At 37.3% G+C, this 25,723-nt stretch overlaps 1 pseudogene; it reads right to left on the bottom strand.

Annotated features, from left to right (window-relative positions):
- Positions 1-446: 446 nt before the first annotated feature.
- On the bottom strand, positions 447-872 carry LOC113621277 (small nuclear ribonucleoprotein G pseudogene; annotated as a pseudogene).
- Positions 873-25,723: the final 24,851 nt, after the last annotated feature.

Here is a 25,723-nt window from a genome sequence, read left to right on the forward strand (position 1 = left end):
CAAACTATCTGGTAAGTGAGCCATGAAGGCTTCACAGTGTAGGTCTCCAAGGGGGGCTAAGACTTTGCTGGATGAAGAGGAGAGAAAGGCATTGCAGGGAAGAGAATAGCTAGAGCCAAGGTGTCAAGATGTGAAAGCATCAGGCATGTTGAGGGAAAGAGTAAATGGCCTGGTGTGGCTCTAGGAACAGTATATTTTGGGGAAGGTGTTTCTGGCATGAAGTGATGAGAAAGGTAGATTGGAACCAAATGATCAAAGACTTTCGATGTCAGGGAATTTTGGATCTGATCTTAGCAAGTTATCAGCATTTTGGGTTTTTAAAAATTTCAGTTAAAAATTTAATATGACAAGTGTGCATCACCTGACTTTTACATCACAATAAAACAAGTCCTTTGAGGATGGGACGTGTGGAAGCAATTGATTTCTCTGCTGAACACAGCCATCATTTATACTCTTTCTAAGGATTCTAACATGATGATACTATTTCCTTGTATTATCCCCTTTCCAATATTGTTCTGTTGCCCTGGATATGATCTCCATACATTCATGTATCACAAGATTCATAAAGGGATCAAATTCCCACAATATTCCTTGGATACATCTGTTGCTGTTTAATTTCAGTAATAACTTCTTGTTCTTAAATTTTTTTTCAACTTGAGATGGTGAGCCTTGCTCATGGCGTCTACTCAGTGTGCTTAGAGCTGCCTTGAAATGGTACTTGTGGTCTCCCTCACACTCCTGTGGTATGATCAGAGGCTTTTAAAGAGGAAAAGGACAAGGATGTATTATTCAATAGTCTTCCTTCTAGGCTAATCTACCTGGAACACCAAGCCCAGGGCCTTGTTAGAGGACACTGCTGCCTTCTGGGTCATTGCCACCTCTCACTCATGCTCTCCAACCTCAACTAAGCAATGTATCTATCACACACCACTTTTAGCTTCCCTTACCATTCTTCTCAAACTTTCACAGCTTCCTTAAAACCTACCAAGTGCCAATACCCTCTTCCTTTCTTTTTTCAAGCAACTGGTGATTGCCTTTGCTTCCCAGACTATATTTGATCCATGGAACATCTGTTGTTTTAATCTGGTTATCTGTGGTTAACCAGAGTCAGTTAACATTCTTATCATGGTCATCCATGGCATTGATAGCCCTGGACATATGACGTCTACATCAATTCAGGCAAGACCTGCACCTGCATCATAAAGTAGACCAATCATCTTTTAAATACATAGTTATTGAGTACCTATTATGTGAAGGATATTTTAGGCACTGGAGAGACAGTGAAGACCAAAACAAATGAGACATCTGCTCCCTGGAGTTTCATGGCTTATAACAGGGGTTGGCAAACTACAGCTTGTGGATCAAATCTGGCCCATCATCTTTTTTTAATATAAAATTTTATTGAAACACAGACACATTCATTGTTTATGTATTGTCTATGGCTGCTTTCATGCTAAAAGGGCAGAGTTATGTAGTTGCAACAGAGACTGATTGGCCTGGAAAGCCTACATGTTTACTCTCACTTTTTACAGAAAAAGTTTGCTGATCCCTGGTCCAGAACAGTGCTTCTTGAACTATCTGTAATCAAAAACCAGTTTCATTTTATTTATTTATTTTTTGTAAGTTTATTTATTTATTTTTGGCTGTGTTGGGTCTTCGTTGTGGTGCGCGGGCTTCTCATTGCGGTGGCTTCTCTTGTTGTGGAGTATGGACTGTAGGCGTGTGGGCTCAGTAGCTGTGGCTCGCGGGCTCTAGAGCACAGGCTCAGTAGTTGTGGCGCACAGGCTTAGTTGCTCCATGGCATGTGGAATCTTACCAGACCAGGGCTTGAACCTGTGTCCCCTGCATCAGCAGGCGGATTCTTAACCACCACGCCACCAGGGAAGTCCCCAGTTTCATTTTATATTGTATTTTATTTTATAGTGAGAGGATCACTTAACATAAGATCTATTCTCTTAACCAGTTTCTAAGTGTATAATATATTATTGTTGACTGCAGGTACAATGTTGAACAGCAGATCTCTAGAGCTTATTTATCTTTCTTGACTGAAACTTCATCCCCATTTCCTCCTCTCTCTAGCCCCTGGCAACCACCATTCCACTCTTTGATTCTATGAATTTGATTATTTTAGATACCTTATATTAGTGGAAGTATTCAATATTTATGTTTCTGTGATTGGCTTATTTTTCTTAGCATAATGTCCTCAAGGTTCATTCATGTTGTATATTGCAGGATTTCCTTCTTTTTAAGGTCAAAGAGTATTCTATTTTATGTATATACCACATTTTCTTTATCCGTTCATCTAATGGTGGACATTTAGGTTATTTCCACATTGTGGCTATTGTGAATATTGCTGTAATAAACATAAAGGCACTATTATCTTTTAGAGATCCTGATTTAAATTCTTTTGGATTAGTACCCACAAATGGGACTGCTCGGTTATATGGTAGTTCTATTTTTAATTTTTTTTTTTTTTTTTTGCGGTACGTGGGCCTCTCACTGTTGTGGCCTCTCCCGCTGCGGAGCACAGGCTCCAGACGCGCAGGCTCAGCGGCCATGGCTCACGGGCCCAGCAGCTCCGTGGCATGTGGGATCTTCCTGGACCGGGGCACGAACCCATGTCCCCTGCATCGGCAGGCAGACTCTCAACCACTGCGCCACCAGGGAAGCCCTATTTTTTTTTTTTTTTTTTGGAAGCCCTATTTTTAATTTTTTGAGAAACCTCCATACTGTTTTCCATAGCAGTGGCACCATTTTGCATTCCCAATGTACAAGGGTTCCAATTTCTCTACATCCTAGCCAACACTTCTTGTCTTTTTTTTGATAATAAGCAAACTGACAGGTGTGAGGTGATATCTCATTGTGGTTTTGATTTGAATTTCTCTGATAATCAGTGATGTTGAGCATTTTTTCATATACCATTGACCTTTTGTATGTCTTTTTTAGAAAAATGTTCAAGTCTAGTTCATTTTTAAATCAGAGTATTAGGTTTTTTTTTTTAACTATTGAGTTGTAGGAATTCCTCATATATTTTAGACAATAACCCCTTTTCAGATATGTGATTTGCAAATATTTTCTCCCATTTCATAGGTTGCCTTTTAATTGTTCCCTTTACTGTGCAGAAACTTTTTAGTTTGATGTAGTACCACTTGCTTATTTTTGTTGTCTGTGCTTTTGCTGTCATATCTGTGAAATCATCGCCAAGGCCACTGCCATGAAGTTTTTCTCCTACGTTTTCTTCTAGGAGTTTTACAGGTTTTGGTCTTATGTTTAAGAATTTGATGCATTTTGAGCTGGTTTTTCTGTATGATGTAAAGTTAGGGTCCAGTTTCATTCTTTTACATGTAGATATCCAGTTTTCCCACACTTTTTGTTGAACAAACTATCCTTTTTCCCATTGTGTATTCCTGGTACCCTTGTCAAATATTAGTTGACCATATATACACGGGTTTATTTCTCTGCTTTGTATTCTGTTTTGATTTGATGTTTTAATTAAAATGATATTGTACCATACTGTTTTGATTACTCTAGCTTTGTAATATACTTTGAAATCAGGAACTGTGATACCGCAGCTTTGTTCTTCTTTCTCAAGATTGATTTGGCTATTCACAGTCATTTGTGATTTCATATGAATTTTAGAACTGTTTTTTCTGTTTCTGTAAAAAATGCCATTGGAATATTGATAGAGAATACAATGAATGTGTAGATTACTTTGGATAGTATGGTCATTTTAGCAATATCAGTTCTTCCAATCAGTGAACATAAGATGTTTTTCCATTTGTTTGTGTTATATTCATTTCTTTTATCAGTGATTTGTAGTTTTCAGTATACAAGTCTTTCACCCCTTTAGTTAAGGTTATTCATATGTATTTTATTCCTTTTGGTGCTATTATAAGTAGGATTATTTTCCTAATTTCCTTTTCAGATAGTTCATTGTTAGTCTATATAAATGCTACTGATTTTTGTATGTTGATTTTGTAACCTGCAACTTTACTGAATTTATTAGTTCTAATAGCTTTTTAAAAAATGGAATCTTTAGGGTTTTCTATATATAAGATCATGTTGTCTGCAAACAGGAACACTTTTACTTCTTCCTTTCTAATTTGGATGACTTTTATTTCTGTTTCTTGCCTAATTTCTCTGGCTAAGTCTCTAGTACTATGTTAAGCAGAAGTGGTGAGAGTGGGCATCCTTGCCTTGTTCATGATCTTAAAAGAAAAGCTTTTAGCTTTTCACCATTGAGTATGTTAGTTGAGGGCTTGTCATATATATCCTTTATTATAATGAGGTACATTTTTTTTCTATACCTAGTTTATTAAGAGTTTTTATCATAAAAGGTGTTAGATGTTTTCAAATGCTTTTTCTGCATCCATTTACATGATCATATGATTTTTATTCTTTATTCTATTAACGTTGTGTATCACATTAATTGATTTTTGTATATTGAAACATCCTTGTATCCCAGGGATAAATCTCACTTTGTCATGCTTATGATCATTTTAATATGCTACTGAATTTGCTTTGTTAGCATTTTGCTCTGGATTTTTGCACCTCTTTTCATCAGGTTGGCATGTAGTTTTCTTTTCTTGTGGTGTTTTTGTCTGTCTTTAGTATCAAAGTAATGCTGACCTCTTAAAATGAGTTTTCAAGTGTTCCCTCCTTTTCAATTTTTTGAAAGAGAAGGATTGGTATTAATTTGTCTTTAAATGTTTGGTAGAATTCATCAGTGAAACCATCTGGTCCTGGACTTTAATTTTTGGGGAGGTTTTTGATCATTGATTCAATCTCTGTGTTGGTTAGAGGTTTATTCATACTTTTTATTTCTTCATGATTTTATTTATAATATGTTTCTAGGAATTTACCTGTTTCTTCTAGGTTGTCCAATTGTTGGCATACTGTTGTGCATCATAGTCTCTTTTGATACTTTTCATTTCTGTGGCATCAGTTTCAATGTCTCTTCTTTCTTTCATTTCTGATTTTAATATTTGGGACTTCTCTGTTTTTTTCTCAGTCTAGACAAAGTTTGTAAACTTTATTTTTTCAAAAAAACAGCTCTTAGCTTCATTCATTTTTTGCTACTGTTTTTCTGTTTTCTATTTCATTTATTTCTGCTCTTACCTTTGTTGTGTCCGTTCTTCTGCCAATTAGCTTGTTCCTCCTTTTCCTAGTTTCTTGATGTGCACAGGTAAGTTGTTTATTTGAAATCTTTTTTCTTTTTTAACACAGGCATTTATTTCTATGAACTTCCCTTTTAGTACTGCTTTTGCAGCATCCCATAAATTTGGTGTGTTGTGTTTTCATTTTTGTTGTCTCAAAAAAATATATATATATATATATATTTTTGCGGTACACGGGCCTCTCACTGTTGTGGCCTCTCCCGTTGCAGAGCACAGGCTCTGGACGCACAGGCTCCGTGGCCATGGCTCACGGGCCCAGCTGCTCCACGGCATGTGGGATCTTCCCGGACCGGGGCACGAAGCCGTGTCCCCTGCATCAGCAGGCGGTGTCTCAACCACTGCACCACCAGGGAAGCCCTCAGAATATTTTTTAATTTCCTTTTTGATTTTTTTCTTTGAACTAGTGGTTGTTCAAGAGTATGTTGTTTAATTTTCGTGCTTGTCAATTTTCCAGTTTTCCTTTTTCTATTGATTTCCATTTTCATTTCTTTGTGGTATGATTTCAATCTTCTTAAATTTGTTAAGGCTAGTTTTTTGTCCTAACATGTGAGCTATCCTGGAGAAAGATCTGTGTGTGCTTGAGGAGAATGTGTATTCTACTGTTGTGGGGTAGAATGTTCTACATATGTTAGCAAATGTTTGCTCTATTGTGTTATTCAGGACCTCTATTTCTTTACTGATCTTCTGTTCAGATATTAGTCAATTACTGAAGGTTGGGAACTGAAGTCTGCTACTTTTGTTGTATTGGTGTTTATTTCTTCCTTCAGTTCTGTCAGTGTTCGCTATATATTATTTATGTGCTCTGACCTTGGATGCATATGTAACTGTTATATCTTCCTGGTAGATTGATCCTTTTATCAGTATATAATGTCCTTTTTCTCTTGCGACTTTTTTTCTTTCAACCCCTGCTCTCTTTTGGTTACCATTTACATGGAATATTTTTTTCCATCCTTTCATTTTCAGCTTATATGTGTCCTTAAATCTAAAGTGAGTTTCTTGTAGACAGCATGTAGTTGGGTCTTGTTTTTAATTCACTCAGCCACTCTGTGTCTTTTGGTTAGAGAATCTAATCCATTTACATTTAAAGTAATTATTGATACAGAAGACTTTACTGTTACCATTTATTTTTTTTTTATTTTTATTTTTTTTGCAGTACACGGGCCTCTCACTGTTGTGGCCTCTCCCGTTGCGGAGCACAGGCTCCGGACGCACAGGCTCCGCAGGCATGGCTCATGGGCCCAGCCGCTCCGTGGCACGTGGGATCTTCCTGGACCGGGGCACAAACCCGCGTCCCCTGCATCGGCAGGCAGACTCTGAACCACTGCGCCACCAGGGAAGCCCAACTGTTACCATTTTTTAAGTTGTTTTCTGTTAAGATCAGTTAAAAATTTTAAGAAGTCAGTTGTGGACAGATGTTTTTGTAGATTATAAGAAAAATGAATTACTAGAAAAACAAAATAAAAAGTCAAATATGAAAAATACAAACCATTATTACTATATCAAATTGTTATAAAAGTTTCTAAAATCTTAATCTTAGTTTCTGTTTTTATCTCCTGGAGGATAAGGAGATAATAAATAAATAATAAATAAATAAATAAATAATAAAAATAAATAATTTGCAGATCAACACTGGCCAGTAAACCATACTTTGAGGAGTGCTAGTCTAGAAGGAAAGACAGAAATCAATCAAATAATAACACAAATAATAATCCTAGATCAAATTTTACTAAGAGCTATGATTAAAAATCATCAAATTATGTGTGCCCTTGGTGCAGGGGAGACCAAGCAGGAATTTCTGAAGAGAAGAGCTCTGAGCTGAGATTAATGTATGTGAATTAGTCATACAGAGAGTATTTATTTACCAGAATCTGATGACAGTAAGAGAGCATCTGTGGAAATAGAACTACATGTGCAAAAACCCTATGGTGGGAAGGAAATTAATACATGCTTGGAACTGTGTCAAGCACTTCATGTGTATTTTTCACTTAATCCCCTCAACAATCCAGTAAGTTCATTATTATCTTACACTCATGCTGTCCATCCTCAGTTAAGCAAAACATTAGCATGCCTCTTTTTATCATCTATTTTATAGATAAGAAACCTGAGGAGTAGAGATGTGAAATAACTTATTCAAAAATCACTTAGCTATCTAGTAAGGGGTAGAATTGGAATTGGATTCCAAGACTGTTTGATGCCACAGTCTGTTCTTTTACCCACTGTACTATGCTACTGTCATATTTAATCTGAATAACCCATGATTTCAACCCTGAGTCATTTGCCTCCAGTTCCCAGCAATCTTTAAGAACCATCTTAATTTTACTCTCTTCCTTGGTAAAGCTGGAATCTGTGATAAGATTTATCACACTCCCAATTGTTTCCACTGAGAAAGTGGATGGAGAACCAGAATATTCCATGAAAGCTAGGATTAGGCACCATAGCCCTTAGTAGTACATTTTTAAAGGAGAGGTATGTAGCTCATATCAGAATTATGTTCATTTGTGAGTAATAAGAACTCCAAATAATAGTTGCTTCAAGATTGAAAGTTGTTTCTCTCTCATGTAAAACTGCATAAACAGATAGTTCAGACTCTATTCTATGAAGTCATCAAGGCCCCAGGCTTCTTCTCTCTTGCTTTTCTGCCATCCACAGCAAGCCATCTTATGATCCAAGATGACTGCTCAGGCACTGTATTAGTTTCCTAGGGCTTCTGCAACAAAGTGCCATGAACTAGGTGGCTTACAATAATGGAAATTTATTGTCTCACAGTTCTGGAGGCTGAAAGTCTGAAATGAAGGAGTATGGCCATACCCTCTCTAAAGGATGTAGTGAAGAATCCTTCCTTGCCTCGCCTAGCTTCTGCTGCTTGCTGGCATTCTTTGGTTTTCCTTTGCTTGTAGATGTATTACTCTGATCTCTACCTCTGTCATAACAGGGCTATCTTCTCTATATTGTCTTCCTTCTGTGCCCATCTGGGTGTCTTCACGTGGTGTTGTCCCTATATGTCTGTGTTCAAAGTTTTGTCTTATGAGGATAGCAGTTGTATTAGATTAAGGCCCACTCTAATAACCTTATCTTAACTTGATTACATCTGCAAAGACCCTATTTCCAAATAAAGTCTCATACAGAGGGACTGGGGGTTAGGACTTCACTGTATCTTATTTTTTGGAGGGAGGTACAACTTAATCCATGACAGCCTCCAACATTATATCTACATTTCATCCTGCAAAAGTAATAAAGGAAGAAGGAGGCTATGCTTTTTTCCTCTAAGGATACTTTCTATATGGTATACAGAAAAATTTTGCTTACAGTTGTCATACTTGGGTGCAAGGGAGGTTGACTAGCTTTGTGCCCAGTTAAATTGGAGATTCTGTTACTAAGGAAGAAGAAATGAATTCATATTGAGTGACAGCAAGCAATCTCTGTCATGTGGTCTAAAATTGCTCTTTAAACCAGTTTCTCTGATCTATTGAATTGCAGTGCTTGACACTCTCATAGAAAGCTACATAGCATATCATCTGTTTTAGGCTGGGGCAGAGATACATGGTTTCCTGGAAGTTTCTAACAAGCCCGTACCACAGTGTGATTGTGTGACTTGGTGACGTGATCCTGAGCTAGTCATTAAACTTCTCTGAGTCTCAGTTTCCTCATTTTTATATTAAGGATAATATCTATCTCTTGTAATTGATGTATAGCTTAAGTCAGATAATATTATATGTGAAAGTTCCTGTCATAAATAAGGTACTCTATATCTGGTTATTAAATATGAATCCTGGAAGGAGAAAAACAGAAAAGGAAGGAGGAAGGGAAAGAAAAATTGCTTTCTGCATATAACATTCTAATGAAAAGAAAAGCTTACATGAAGAAAATGTGTATTTTCTTCAGTGTCTTTTAAAGCAAGTCATGTTTCTTTTGAGAAAATATCAATCTGTTTGCTCTCAACAGTTCTTTTTGATGTGATATAAAGCCATCCCACACATTTTGAATTATTATTTGAAGGGTATTTGTTAGCCATTCAGGTCTGAAAACAATCACTGAACAGATCATCCCACATGACCTGATCAAGAGGCAACTACTGCTATTGCAGTTAGAGGAGTTGTGCAAATGACTCCTCGGGCATTGCATAGATAATATGCTTAGTTTTTCCAGTAAACATTATAGCAGAGTTTGCTAGTTGTCCCCCAATATCCAGTCCCCTCTCATTTTCCATGAGGTTGAATTTTAAGCTTGGGTATATGGCCACCCACCCAATGATTGCATTTCTCAATTGCCACTAAGTGTGGCCATATGATCAAGCCAATGGGTTTAAGCATAAGTAATATGTGCAACTTCTGGGTCATGTCCTTAATCTTTCCCTGCATCTCTGTTCTCCTCCTGCTCTCTCAGATGTGTATGTGATGCTGAGACTTCTTTGATGACTGCAACTATTTAGGACAGGAGAACAACAAGATAACATGAGCCTTGTGTTCCTAATACCATGAAGCTGCCTATCAGCCAGTTCTGCTTGAACTTGGATTGTTATGTGAAAATAAACTATTTTGTTTATATATATATATATATATATTTTTTTTTTTTTTTGCGGTACGTGGGCCTGTCTCTGTTGTGGCCTCTCCCGTTGTGGAGCACAGGCTCCAGACGCGCAAGCTCAGCGGCCACGGCTCACAGGCCCAGCCACTCCGTGGCATGTGGGACCTTCCTGGACCGGGGCAAGAACCCATGTCCCCTGCATCGGCAGGCGGACTTTCAACCACTGCGCCACCAGGGAAGCCCAAACTATTTTGTTTAAATCACTATTATTCTGGGTTTTGTTATAGCAACTGAACCTGTATCCTAAAAAATACAGAATTTGGTACTTAAAAGTGGGCACTGGCTGAGTGGTCACGTTGTGGGTTCAAGAACACAGTTATTGCAGTCTGGAAAGCTGGCTATCATTATTACACAATGGAAATAGATTTCAAAAGCTGTCATCTGCAATAACTTGGAAAGTGAACCAAACACTCATGGAGACCATAGCTCTAAGAAAAAAGGTAAAAAAAAGAAAAATCAGGATATTGGAATGTATTGGTTGCTTCTTTAGTTCTTTCAGCAAAGTTTTCAAGGCAGATATAGATTCAGACTGGATTGAGTCAATTGCAAGCAGAGATGGAAGGGAATACAACTTTCCTAAAAGAAGATCTTTCTACCTAGGCCAGCAATCTAAGTTGACTAAGGGTTGAGTAATTTAGGAAGGGTTGAAAGAACCAGCTGCTTCTGCAGTCCAAACCGTAGCAATAATATAGGTGGTTGTTAACGGTAGGAGTGGCAAGAAGATGTTTTTGGTTCCTTATTAATCTCTACCAGCTGCCTCTCAAGTGAATCCAAATTAAAAAAATAATACATTTTCAAGTGGATTTTCTTCAGTGTTCTATAAGAGGATCATTACAAACTTTAATGGTTTATTGATTGGCACAAACAATCTATGTAAAAAGATTATTATGCTTATTATGTAAAAGAAACCTCAAATAAATTTATCGAGCTCAAAGATCTTCAAAGCAAAATATGCAGTCCCCTGGGGTAAAAGGAGATTTTCCACTTAGATATTATTTTCCACTTAGATAGATATTAAACTTCCATGTTTATTCTTTCTAAAAATTGATCTACCTGAGAATTTTCCCCATGGTCAAGAGTCATTGTATTTCTCTTTTGCTGACTTTCCTTCAAAATTGTCCTCCCACTTGACTAAAAAAGGCCTACTACCTCTCCCATCTGCAATCTAGCATACTGCAAATGTTCAGTCCTTTATGATGTTTGCAATAATTGTTGACTAATACTAACCAGAAGTCTTTTAATGAAACACTTCGGCCGTTGATGTTTTAGGGGAAAAAACCCACTTACTTTCAATTTATATACATGGTTTTATTGCAAAGAAATATTATGGAGGTGATTAATATGACAGAAAACACAAACTATATTACATCATGTAATTCTGTTAGGGAAGTGAAAAGAAAATAAGAATTCAAGGAACAAAAGGAACTGTTAGAGAAGAATTTGTTCACTTAAATTCATTTAAAATGAATGATGGTGGTGTCAAGTCACTATATTATTTACATTCTTTCTGATACATTTAAAAGAGTGTTATAACCATTTTTTTTAAAAATGTCAAAATGTACAGTATGTCAGAATTGCATCTTTTCCTACTATTTAAACTTATGGGGGAGAGATTTTATATTTAGGCTTTAAAATGTTAGTGGGGCTTCATAGTATTTAAACGTTCTTCAATTGTATACTCAAGCAAAAATGTTTGAAGACCCCTTCTATTCCCCATTGTAACTGGATTACTGCCCATAAGCCCTTCTTATATAGTATGGACCCTCTGTTGCTCCAGAGCAAATAATGCCTTTGTTTAGAATTGCTGATAACTTCTGGATGGTTGCATATTGTCTGTGGAAGCCAAATGAAATCAGCAGAAGTTTTGTCTGCATAAAGTGTAGAGGATGTTAAACTTCAGACTTGGGTAGAATGGATGGGCCTTTCAGTTTAAGCCTTAACAGTAACATTAGGTTATTTGAGGTGAAGAAACATACATGGAAACACTAACAATGTATGCCTGTCTTTTTTCTTCTTTTGATGAGGTTTTCCCTTTTTTTCTTTTTTCCAGAAAAGGTTGAAAGTATACTTTCTCATTCCTTCCATATTTGATACTGTTACATGGAGATAATCTTGCTGAAACAATGTTATTCTACATGCTTTTCTTGTATCCAAAGCAAATACTGGTTTCCAGTCTTTTGTATTTTTTCAAATAGGACTGTTAAGAGATCCCAGTTATGAACTGTATTAATCCTACTATAGCTAGAAGGCTTGGCAAGTGTTTTCTAATGAAACATTGTATACCTTATTAGGTTTGTTGCTTTATTTTAAACAAAGGAGATTGGGAAGAATAAGTCAATGGAATGTTTTAAAAAACACTTTAGCTTGATTTTCTAAGGAAAAAGTATTAGACTTGTATTAGCACACTGATCACCTTTAAAAAATACTGTATGAAGATGGGGATTGAACATCATCTTAATAACACTTTACTTTCTCTTGAACAGAAATTTCCTCTCTGCCATAGTTCATATTAATTGTTCCTATTAAAGCCAACTGCAAAAAAGGCTAACAAATCATGGTATAATTTGTCTTGTAACTGGAATATATTGATTTTCTATATATTTTTTACCAATTTGAAATAAGAGAAATAAAACTTGCGTTTATTTTATCTGTGAATTTGGATACTCAGTGGAGAATTTACTCAGCCACATTTCTCTGGGAACTGCCTGTTCTACCACAGGATGTTTCCTTCCCCTGATAGTCTTATTTCTGTGAAAATGCCCATTTTGGGCATGAAAAGAGTCGATTGATTGGACCAGGGGTTGCAGCTGTTCTCTCCTCCCCAACCTGAGCTGAGCCAACCAGACTCTCTTCCAGGAAGTTAGAGTCAGAGCTGAGAGACTGGAGTTTGTTCTCCACCTGGGACTGGGCCCATTGCTTATAACCTTGGAGCTGGGATACAACCTGCCTTTGGGAAAGAGTAACTGGTTTGTCCCTAACATTAATTGGACCAGGAACAAGAGTAGAAATGATGGCCCTCATATCATATGTTTAAACATTGGAAAGGCATAAATTAAGAAAACAAACTATTAAATATGGTATTTTTACCTTCCTGTTTTTGACAAATATAATTTATAGCAGACTTGGAGGTGAAGTTTGAAAATTTAAAGTTCTGAGACTCTTCAGAGTCTTTCTGCAATGGAAAGTGACTTTGGGGGGAGAGATGGTTTGTAGCCCCTCATCTTTCCATCAGGCACCACAAAGGGCCATGCATTGCATGTACTAGACACTCCAGGAGCTCATCAAAGCACCATCCACTTTGGCCATGCTTTGGGACTAGAGGGGCACACCTGCAGAACAGTTTGTCCACAGGAAGACAGACCCAGAAAAAAAGATAGAACAGGTCCTGGAAATAAACTCAGGCCCTCTGGGAGCAGGGAATTCTGTGTCCTCAAGTGCCCAGACCATGTTCTTGAAAGGGCTATATGGGCTCTGGAAAGGTACAGTTGTGGGCTTTTTTTTTTTTTTTGTATTGTTTTTTTTATTATTATTATTTTTAATAGGCTTTATTTTTTAGGGCAGTTTTAGGTATTGATACAAGTTTAGCAATAGTGAGCAGAAAGTTCCTATAGCAGAGTTCCTGTATACTCCGTCCCCACACTTACATGGGAGAGGCTATGCATGTGTTGGGGTATATCTTTTTAACCCCACGGACTCTGTACCTCATGGGGAAGGGCACAGTCTGGGAAGGGCAAGAGTGGGACCCTCTAAAGTTCTGAGGCCAGGGCAGAGGTCCCTCTTGCCTGAGCCTAAGGGCGATATTGGAGAAGAAGAAGATAGGCAGAACTAATAAAAAAAGAGACAAGGAGTTCCAGGGATCTTCCAATTCCTGGTTTTAGTCCCTTTCAAGGCTCTGCTATTTTCCTGTTCTAGTTTTGTTTTTGTTTTGCTTTGTTTTCTAAGACACTATGACATTCTTTTTTTTTTTTTTGCGGTACGCGGGCCTCTCACTGTTGTGGACTCTCCCGTTGCGGAGCACAGGCTCCGGACGTGCAGGCTCAGCGGCCATGGCTCACGGGCCCAGCCGCTCTGCGGTATGTGGGATCTTCCCGGACCGGGGCATGAGCCTGTGTCCCCTGCATTGGCAGGTGGACTCTCAACCATTGTGCCACTCTTTTTTTTTTAAAAAGTTTGCAAATTTATTGACAGGTTGCTGTTCTGTTTTTTTGTTTAAAAGATTTTTTAAAAATTGAGGTATAGTTAATGTACAATATTATATAAGTTATAGGTGTACAATATAGTGATTCACAATTTTAAAGGTTATACTCCATTTATAGTTATAAAATATTGACTATATTCCCTGTGTTGTACAATATATCCTTGTACCTTATTTTATACATAATAGTTTGTACTTTTTAATCTCCTACCCCTATATTGCCCCTCCCCCCCAGCCCTCTCCCCACTAGCAACCACTAATTTATTCTCTGTATCAGTGAGTCTGCTTCTTTTTTGTTTTATTCACTAGTTTGTTGTATTTTTTAGATTCCACATGTGTTATCATACAGTATTTGTGTTTCTCTGTCTGACTTATTTCACTTAGCATGATACCCTCCAAGTCTATCCATGTTGTTGCAAATGGCAAGATTTCATTCTTTTTTATTGCTGAGTAGTATTCTATATATATATACACACACACACACACACACACACACACACACATATATGCCACATCTTCTTTATCCATTCATCTGTTGATGAACATTTAGGTTGCTTCTATACCTTGGCAATTGTAAATAATGCTGCTATGAACATTGGAGTGCATGTATCTTTTCAAATCAGTGTTTTTGTTTTTTTCTTATATATACCCAGGAGCGGAATTGGTGGGTCATATGGTAGTTCTATTTTCAGTTTTTTGAGAAACCTCCATACTGTTGTGCATAGTGGCTGCACAGATTTACATTCCCACCAACAGTGTATGAGGGTTCCGTTTGCTCTACATCCTCATCAAAATTTGTTATTTGTGTTCTTTTTGATGATTACCATTCTGACAGCTGTGAGGTGGCTTTGATTTGCATTTCTCTGATGATTAGCATTGTTGAGCATCTTCTCATGTGCCTGTTGGCCATTTGCATGTCTTCTTTGTCTTCTTCTGTTTAGATCTTCTGCACGTTCTTTGATCAGGTTGCATGTTTTTTTGATGTTGAGTTGTATGAACAGTTATATATGTTGGATATGAGTCCCTTATTGGTCATATCATTTGGGAATATTTTCTCCTATTCAGTTGGCTGCCTTTTCGTTTTGTCAGTGGCTTCCTTTGCTGTGCAAAAGTTTTTAAGTTTAATTAGGCCCCATTTGTTTATTTTTGCTTTTATTTCCTTTGCTTTAGGAGACTGATCCAAAAAAAATATTGCTACGATTTATGTCAAAGAGTATTCTGCCTGTGTTTTCTTCTAGGAGTTTTATGGTTTCCAGTCTTACATTTAGGTCTTAATCCATTTTGAGTTTATTTTTGTATATGGTGTTAGAGAATGATCTAATTTCATTCTTTTATGTGTAGCTGCCCAGTTTTCCCAGCACCACTTATTGAAGAGACTGTATTTTCTCCAGTGTACATTCTTGCCTCCTTTGTAGATTAATTGACCATAACTGCGTGGGTTTATTTCTGGGCTCTCTATTCCATTCCATTGATCTATGAAGATCTATTTATGGCATTCTTATAAAACATTTCTCCACTTTTCTTAAGCTAGTTTTACGTGGTTTTATTACTTGTAATCATTGAGACCTAACTAAGAATACCAGGATACCCAACTAGGAGACTTTGAGTTGCCAATGAGATTAAAATTTCATTACCTAAATTTATGTATTTATAAAGTGTTTACTTTCAAAATGATTTCACATTCATTTTATACTCCCCACAATATTTTGTGAAGTGAGAATCACTATTTCCATTTTGTAGGTATGGAAATGGAAGCTCAGCTAACTTGCCCAAACTTCCAAAAAGATTTCCTTGTGGTGAAAAAAGGGGACTTGGGTGTATCTTTCTGACATTGGTGTGCGTGAGAAAGTACATCAGCAAGCGCTAACAGTGAAGTCAGGCAGACACCTCTTCCCACAAAAACTATTAGGAACAAGGTAACAATCGATCAAAACACCATTTGTATTCATTTTTAAAGCAATGATGATCCTTTTGAAATTTCCTCTTAAGAAAGTGCAAATGACAAGAATAAGAGGTTCACTTTCTAAGTGTGAGTGTGCAAGATGTAAACCCAAGAATAACTCTTCTTAGACTCAGTGGGAAGTTGGGATGGGAAGGGGAAGCAGGTATTAAATCTCTAACTGAGGAATGCAGAGATTCCTCAGAGTTTTAGGCATCTAACCACTATTTCTGGTTATAGAATGAAAGGGAAGGTGTGGTGTGTAGGCAGGGATCTTTTCTGTGGTTTTGATAATATGTCTCCCTGAAAATGGAGTTGGGGCAGGTGCCCAGAGAATAAGTCTGCTGGAGGTTAACAGCCCCTTTGGGTAGCACAAGGAATGGGGTATGTGTATGTGTGTTTGTCTCAAGCCAAGTAATATACCAAGATCGTTATGTAAAAAGAGAGACCCCAGAAGAATAAGCATCCAAAAAAGAAAATCTTAAATAAAATACATTTATACAATGTGATGACATTTCTCAAATTTATAGATGAGGAAGCTGAGGCTCAGAAGAATGAGGTAATTTGACCAAGATTATATAGTTAGTAATAATTAATTGCTAAGCTTCTTAAACCTTCAGGCAGATCAAGTCAACTCCAAAGTCCCCACATAACACAGTCCAACTATCAAATATAAACATATTCAATATGAGGTAGAGCTGCTACATCAAAAGTTGATATCTTAGGGTAATTTTTCTCAGCACCTGCTTTGTTATTGTTCAGTATTTCTGTCACCCTGGGCCAGTATTGCTCCCACCATCTTGCACTGCATGGCCTGATTCTGTTTTTCTCATATTGTGCTCTATTGCCCACTTGTAGCAGATTTACCTGGGATGTTTGGAGTCTACCACAAATCCGCTGAATCTTAATCTCTAGGCGTAAGACTGGGAATCTGCATCTTATCACACCATTCCAAATGATTCTTAGGTACACTAAATGTTGAGAAACATCAGGTAGGTGTATTGAGGAGTAAGAGTTAGAAATAGGAACAAGAGGATGAAGAGGGGAGCTACATTACATTTTGAATGTATATATTTATGTATATAACACACATATTACATCACATATTTGATCTACATATTTACATACGCAGGCATGCTAGATTTCTAATGTTCATGTTAGTAATCTGGAACCCAGCTTCAAATCAGGAGTAAATTAGAAGTCCCCAAACAACCCACACAAATTTCCCTAATTGGGTGGAAAGGTAACAATAGAGAGCCCACACACTTTATTTTGAATAAGGGTTTGAAGCCACCCTCGAAACAGACTGCCTTTTTAGAATGTTGTAAAAGTCCACATGTTAAATATGGTTGAAAGAAACCCAGAAGAGTAATACTTTGTGACATGTAAAAATTACATAAAATTCAAATTTCAGTGTCCGTAAATAAAGTTTTATTGGAACACAGCCATGTCCATTCATTGCATATTGTCTGTGGCTGTTTTGTGTCTCAGTGGCAGAGTTGAGTTGTTGCTACAGAGACTATATGGTCTGTAAAGCCCCAAATATTTACCCTCTGGCCCCTTACAAAGAAAGTTTGTCTACTGCTGATATAGTATAACATATTTCTGACTCAAGATAAGGAAGGATTTCTCAAGACATAAAAAGTACTAGTCACAAAGGAAAAGATTGAGAATTCAATTATGGTAATATCAATCCTGGACAAAGATAGGGGGCAGGACAGAGAAGAGAGAAGGAATAGCTATATAAAGAAATGATACTTAGGAATTCCCTGGCGGACCAGTGGTTCGGACTCGGCGCTTTCACTGCCGAACGCCTGGGTTTGATCCCTGGTCAGGGAACTAAGATCCCACAAGCTGTGTGGTGCGGCCAAAAAAAAAAAAAAAAACTTGAAGCCTGAAAAAATTTGAGTGCACATCACTGTTTGTGCAGCTCAGAACACAGGCAAAGAGTATGGATAACAATTTCTCTCTTAACAAGGTCATTTACATGTGTAAAGTTACAAATTTTTCTTTTCACATTGGAGAAAGAAAAGACCAGAGGGTTCCTTCATTTTCCTGCATAAAAATCATAGTAATTGTCAAACTTTCCAGAGCTTAAGAATGGATTTTGTATCTCTGCCATTAATGCTGTGGTGGGCACTGGGCTGCTTTTTTGCCAAGTGGGGTGACGTGCTGCTTGGTACCTTCCAGAACTGACCCGGGGTTCCCCAGTATGGCCTCAGGGATGAAGACCACATCTTAAAATCTCTTTCTAGAAAGAGAAAAATTGCCAAGAAATGTTGTCAGTTGTTTAGAAATTTAGATACATCTGAGGGTTCCTAATGTAAACAAATAATGATCTATTTGTAATCTCACTATTACATGTCTTTTAAAAGTTTTGTAATTTTTGTCTTCCACTTTTACATTTTTAATCCACCTGCATTTGATTTGATTTTGTGTGTAATTAGATTACCAATTTTTCTAGTGGCATTTACTGAACAGTTCATCCTTTCACACCCTTCTGTGAAGTCTGCTCTGCCAAAAATCCATTTTTATGTGAGATTGATTCTAGTCCTTTGACTCTGGTGTATTTGTCTTTTCCTGTGCCAATGACAGTTCACTGTCTTTATTACTACAGCATCACAATGAATCTCTAAATTTGGTAGGCAGATCTCTCTGATCTTAGTCTTTTTTAGAACTGTCCCTTTGAGCTTCCATATAAATTTCAGAGTGATTTTGTCAAACATTATCAAGAATCCATTTGGGATTTTGATCATAATAGCTTTGACTTTATAAACCAGTTTGCACAGGTTGGCACTTTTATGATATTAGGTCTTTTGTCTTTTAAAATTTTTATTATGAAAAATTATCCATCACCTAACTTTAACAAATATCAACATTTTGACACACTTGTTTCGTCTATCCTCCAATTATTTTTACTGAAGTATTTCAAAGCAAATCTCAGAATCATGTCATTTCAATCCCTAAATATATCAGTATGCATCTCAAAAAAGGGAGAGGCATTTTCTTACATTACCACAGTGCCATGATCACATCTTGTGTTATTTTATTTTATTTATTTAAAAAAATAGTTATTATTATTTTATTTATTTTTGGCTGCATTGGGTCTTAGTTGTGGCACACGGGATCCTCGTTGAGGCATGCAGTATCTTTTGTTGTGGCACGTGGGCTCTTTGTTGTGGTGCACGGGCTTCTCTCTAATTGTGGCGTGTGGGTTTTCTCTCTCTAGTTGTGGCTCACAGGCTCCAGGGCACGTGGGCTCTGTAGCTTGCAGCACACGGGCCCAGTTGCCCCATGGCATGTGGGATCCTAGCTCCCTGACCAGGGATCAAACCCACATCCCCTGCATTGCGAGGCAGACCCTTTACCACTGGACCACCAGGGAAGTCCCTCTTGTGTTATTTTAAATGTATTTTTTTATTATGATCTAATTTCCAGTTCGTAATAAAATTTCCCCAATTATCTAAAAATGTCTTTTTGCAGTTGATTTGAATTGGGATCCAAGCAAAGGACTCTCACTGTATTTGGTTATTATGTCTTTTACATTAGTTCTAAAGTAGAATGGTCCTCTCTTCTTTGGTTTTTCATGCTCTTGTTGAAGAAACTGGATTAGGTGTCCTGAGAAATTCTGGATTTGGCCTGTTTCTTCCTATAATGTCATTTACCTTGTTTCTCTGTCTGTAGTATTTTCTGTAGACTGGAATTTAGATGTAGAAACTAAGAATTAGATTCACATTATTTTGGCAAGAATATATCATGGATAGTTCTGTGTATTTCCTTCACATGTATTATTTCCTATTACTTTACATCAGATGACATATAATGCTGGGTTATCTCACTTTAATGTTATTAAGCTTGCCCCATAGGTACAAGTGGTGATAGCCTGACCCCTTCATTTCATAGTTTCCCATAAACCGTTAATCTAATGGTACTACCATCCATTGATGAGCATAGCCTGAATCAGTTAGTTCATTAGGATTGGCAAATGGCAATTTTCTAATTCTATTATTTTATCTGCACTTATTAGCTGATATATATTTTTTAACATCTTTATTGGAGTATAATTGCTTTATAATGGTGTGTTAGTTTCTGCTTTATAACAAAGTGAATCAGTTTTACATATACATATATCTCCATATCTCCTCCCTCTTGCATCTCCCTCCCTATCCCACCCCTCTAGGTGGTCACAAAGTACCGAGCTGATCTCCCTGTGCTATGCGGCTGCTTCCCACTACCTATCTGTTTTACGTTTGGTAGTGTATATATGTCCATGCCACTCTCTCACTTTGTCACAGCTTACCCTTCCCCCTCCCCGTATCCTCAAGTCCATTCTCTAGTAGGTGTGTGTCTTTACTCCCGTCTTACCCCTAGGTTCTTCATGACCTTTTTTTTTTTTCTTAAATTCCATATATATGTGTTAGCATACAGTATTTGTTTTTCTCTTTCTGACTTACTTCATTCTGTATGACAGACTCTAGGTCCATCCATCTCACTACAAATAACTCAATTTCGTTTCTTTTTATGGCTGAGTAATATTCCATTGTATATATGTGACACATCTTCTTTATCCATTCATCCAAAGATGGAAACTTAGGTTGCTTCCATCTCCTGGCTATTGTAAATAGAGCTGCAATGAACATTTTGGGACATGACTCTTTTTGAATTATGGTTTTCTCAGGGTATATGTCCAGTAGTGGGATCGCTGGGTCATATGGTAGTTCTATTTGTAGTTTTTTAAGGAACCTCCATACTGTTCTCCATAGTGGCTGTATCAATTTACATTCCCACCAGCAGTGCAAGAGGGTCCCCTTTTCTCCACACCCTCTCCAGCATTTATTGTTTCTAGATTTTTCGGTGATGGCCATTCTGACCGGTGTGAGATGATAGCTCATGGTAGTTTTGATTTGCATTTCTCTAATGATTAATGATGTTGAGCATTCTTTCATGTATTTGTTGGCAATCTGTATATCTTCTTTGGAGAAATGTCTATTTAGGTCTTCTGCCCATTTTTGGATTGGGTTGTTTGTTTTTTTGTTATTGAGCTGCATGAGCTGCTTGTAAATTTTGGAGATTAATCCTTTGTTAGTTGTTTCATTTGCAAATATTTTCTCCCATTCTGAGGGTTGTCTTTTCATCTTGGTTATGGTTTCCTTTGCTATGCAAAAGCTTTTAACTTTCATTAGGTCCCATTTTTTAATTTTTGTTTTTATTTCCACGTCTCTAGGAGGTGGGTCAAAAAGGATCTTGCTGTGATTTATGTCATAGAGTGTTCTGCCTATGTTTTCCTCTAAGGGATTGATAGTTTCTGGCCTTGCGTTTAGGTCTTTAATCCATTTTGAGCTAATTTTTGTGTATAGTGTTAGGGAGTGTTCTAATCTCATACTTTTACAGGTACCTGTCCAGTTTTCCCAGCACCACTTATTGAAGAGGCTGTCTTTTCTCCACTGTATATTCTTGCCTCCTTTATCAAAGATAAGGTGACCATAGTGCGTGTGTTTATCTCTGGGCTCTCTATCCTGTTCTATTGATCCATATTTCTTTTTTTGTGCCAGTACCATATTGTCTTGATTACTGTCTCTTTGTAGTATAGTCTGAAGTCAGGGAGCCTGATTCCTCCAGCTCCGTTTTTCTTTCTCAAGATTGCCTTGGCTATTCGGGGTCTTTTGTGTTTCCATACAAATTGTGAAATTTTTTGTTCTAGTTCTGTAAGAAATGCCAGTGGTTGTTTGATAGGGATTGCATTGAATCTGCAGATTGCTTTGGGTAGTATAGTCATTTTCACAATGTTGATTCTTCCAATCCAAGATTGGAAGATTCTTCCAATCCAATCTCTCCATCTGTTTGTATCATCTTTAATTTCTTTCATCAGTGCCTTATAATTTTCTGCATACAGGTCTTTTGTCTCCTTAGGTACGTTTATTCCTAAGTATTTTATTCTTTTTGTTGCAATGGTAAATGGGATTGTTTTCTTAATTTCACTTTCAGATTTGTCATCATTAGTGTATAGAAATGCCAGAGATTTCTGTGCATTAATTTTGTATCCTGCTACTTTACCAAATTCATTGTTTGGCTCTAGTAGTTTTCTGGTAGCATGTTTAGGATTCTCTGTGTAGAGTATCATGTCATTTGCAAACAGTGACAGCTTTACTTCTTCTTTTCTGATTTGGATTCCTTTTATTTCTTTTTCTTCTCTGATTGCTATGGCTAAAACTTCCAAAACTATGTTGAACAATATTGGTGAGAGTGGGCACCCTTGTATTATTCCTAATCTTAGTGGAAATGGTTTCAGTTTTTCACCATTGAGGACAATATTGGCTGTGGGTTTGTCATATCTGGCCTTTACTATGTTGAGGAAAGTTCCCTCTATGCCTACTTTCTGGAGGGTTTTTATCATAAATGGGTGTTGAATTTTGTTGAAAGCTTTCTCTATATCTATTGAGATGACCATATGGTTTTTCTCCTTTAATTTGTTAATATGGTGTATCACATTGATTGATTTGCATATATTGAAGAATCCTTGCATTCCTGGGATAAACCCCACTTGATAATGGTGTATGATCCTTTTAATGTGCTGTGGGATTCTGTTTGCTAGTATTTTGTTGAGGATTTTTGCATCTATGTTCGTCAGTGATATTGGCCTGTAGTTTTCTTTCTTTGTGACATCTTCATCTGGTTTTGGTATCAGGGTGATGGTGGCCTCGCAGAATGAGTTTGGGAGTGTTGCTCCCTCTGCTATATTTTGGAAGAGTTTGAGAAGGATAGGTGTTAGCTCTTCTCTAAATGTTTGATAGAATTCGCCTGTGAATCCATCTGGCCCTGGGCTTTTGTTTTTTGGGAGATTTTTTTTTTTTTTATTCTGACTTCCTTGCAGTTAGGAAATCAGAATTTCTTTTCTTTTTTTAAAAAATTAATTAATTAATTTTGGGCTGTGCTGGGTCTTCGTTTCTGTGTGAGGGCTTTCTTTAGTTGTGGCAAGCGGGGGCCACTCTTTATTGCGGTGCGCGGGCCTCTCACTATCGGGGCCTCTCTTGTTGCGGAGCACAGGCTCCAGACGTGCAGGCTCAGTAGTTGTGGCTCGCGGGCCTAGTTGTTCTGCAGCATGTGGGATCTTCCCAGACCAGGGCTCAAACCCATGTCCCCCACATTAGTAGGCAGATTCTCAACCACTGCGCCACCAGGGAAGCCCTTGTTGGAAGATTTTAAATCACTGTTTCAATTTCAGTGCTTGTGATTGGTCTGTTCATATTTTCTATTTTTTCCTGGTTCAGTCTTGGCAGGTTGTGCATTTCTAAGAATTTGTACATTTCTTCCAGGTTGTCCATTTTATTGGCATAGAGTTGCTTGTAGTAATCTCTCATGATCTTTTGTATTTCTGCAGTGTCAGTTGTTACTTCTCCTTTTTCATTTCTAATTCTATTGATTTGATTCTTCTCCCTTTTTTTCTTGATGAGTCTGGCTAATGGTTTATCAATTTTGTTTATCTTCTCAAAAGAATCAGCTTTTAATTTTATTGAAATTTGCTATCGTTTCCTTCTTTTTCATTTATTTCTGATCTGATCTTTATGATTTCTTTCCTTCTGCTAACTTTGGGGTTTTTTTGTTCTTCTTTCTCTAATTGCTTTAGGTGCAAGGTTAGGTTGTTTATTTGAGATGTTTCCTGTTTCTTAAGTAGGATTGTATTGCTATAAACTTCCCTCTCAGAACTGCTTTTGCTGCATCCCATAGGTTTTGGGTCGTCGTGTCTCCATTGTCATTTGTTTCTAGGTATTTTTTGATTTCCTCTTTAATTTCTTCATTTATCACTTTATTATTAAGTAGTGTATTGTTTAGCCTCCATGTGTTTGTAGTTTTTACAGATCTTTTCCTGTAATTGATATCTAGTCTCATAGCGCTGTGGTTGGAAAAGATACTTGATACAATTTCAATTTTCTTAAATTTACCAAGGCTTGATTTGTGACACAAGATATGATCTATCCTGGAGAATGTTCCATGAGCACTTGAGAAAAATGTGTATTCTGTTGTTTTTGGATGGAATGTCCTATAAATATCAGTTAAGTCCATCTTATTTAATGTATCATTTAAAGCTTGTGTTTCCTTATTTATTTTCATTTTGGATGATCTGTCCATTGGTGAAAGTGGGGTGTTAAAGTCCCCTACTATGATTGTGTTACTGTCAATTTCCCCTTTTATGGCTGTTAGTATTTGCCTTATATATTGAGGTGCTCCTATGTTGGGTGCGTAAATATTTATAACTGTTATATTTTCTTCTTGAATCAATCCCTTGATCATTATGTAGTGTCCTTCTTTGTCTCTTGTAATAGTCTTTATTTTAAAGTCTATTTTGTCTGATATGAGAATTGCTACTTCAGCTTTCTTTTGATTTCCATTTGCATGGAATATCTCTTTCCATCCCCTCACTTTCATGCTGTATGTGTGTCTAGGTCTGAAGTGGGTCTTTTGTAGACAGCATGTATATGGGTCTTGTTTTTGTATCCATTCAGCCTGCCTGTGTCTTTTGGTGGGAGCATTTAATCCATTTACATTTAAGGTAATTATTGATATGTTGTTCCTATTTCCATGTTCTTAATTGTTTTGGGTTTGTTATTGTAGGTCTTTTCCTTCTCTTGTGTTTCTCGCCTAGAGAAGTTCCTGTAGCATTTGTTGTAAAGCTGGTTTGGTGGTTCCGAACTCTCTCAGCTTTTGCTTGTCTGTAAAGGTTTTAATTTCTCCATCAAATCTGAACGAGATCCTTGCTGAGTAGAGTAATCTTGTTTGTAGGTTTTTCTCCTTCATCACTTTAAATATGTCCTGCTAGTCCCTTCTGGCTTGCAGAGTTTCTGCTGAAAGATCAGTTGTTAACCTTATGGGGATTCCCTTGTGTGTTATTTGTTGTTTTTCCCTTGCTGCTTTTAATATGTTTTCTTTGTATTTAATTTTTGACCGTTTGATTAATATGTGTCTTGGCATGTTTCTCCTTGGATTTATCCTGTATGGGACTCTCTGTGCTTCCTGGACTTGATTAACTATTTCGTTTCCCATATTAGGGAAGTTTTCAACTATAATCTCTTCAAATATTTTCTCAGTCACTTTCGTTTTCTCTTCTTCTTCTGCGACCCCTATAATTCGAATGTTGGTGCATTTAATGTTGTCCCAGAGGTCTCTGAGACTGTCCTCAGTTCTTTTCATTCTTTTTTCTTTATTCTGCTCTGCAGTAGTTATTTCCCCTATTTTATCTTCCAGGTCACTTAACCATTCTTCTGCCTCAGTTATTCTGCTATTGATCCCTTCTAGAATATTTTCAATTTCATTTATTGTGTTGTTCATCTTTGCTTGTTTCCTCTTTAGTTCTTTTAGGTCCTTGTTAAATATTTCTTGCATTTTCTCTATTCTATTTCCAAGATGTTGAATCATCTTTACTATCATTATTCTGAATTCTTTTTCAGGTAGACTGCCTATTTCCTCTTCGTTTGTTAGGTTTGGTGGGTTTTTACCTTGCTCCTTCATCTGCTGTGTGTTTTTCTGTCTTCTGATTTTGCTTATCTTACTGGGTTTGGGGTCTCCTTTTTGCAGGCTGCAGGTTCGTAGTTCCCATTGTTTTTGGTGTCTGTCCCCAGTGGCTAAAGTTGGTTCAGTGGGTTGTGTAGGCTTCCTGGTGGAGGGGACTAGTGCCTGTGTTCCGGTGGATGAGGCTGGATCTTGTCTTCCTGGTGGGCAGGTCCATGTCTGGTGGTGTGTTTTGGGGTGTCTGTGGCCTTATTATGATTTTAGGCAGCCTCTCTACTAATGGGTGGGGTTGTATTCCTGTCTTGCTAGTTGTTTGGCATAGGG

Source organism: Aethalodelphis obliquidens, unplaced genomic scaffold (assembly GCF_003676395.1).
Source record: "Aethalodelphis obliquidens isolate GAN/ISIS:26980383/991018 unplaced genomic scaffold, ASM367639v1 scaffold8, whole genome shotgun sequence".
NCBI classification, from domain to species: Eukaryota; Metazoa; Chordata; class Mammalia; order Artiodactyla; family Delphinidae; genus Aethalodelphis; species Aethalodelphis obliquidens.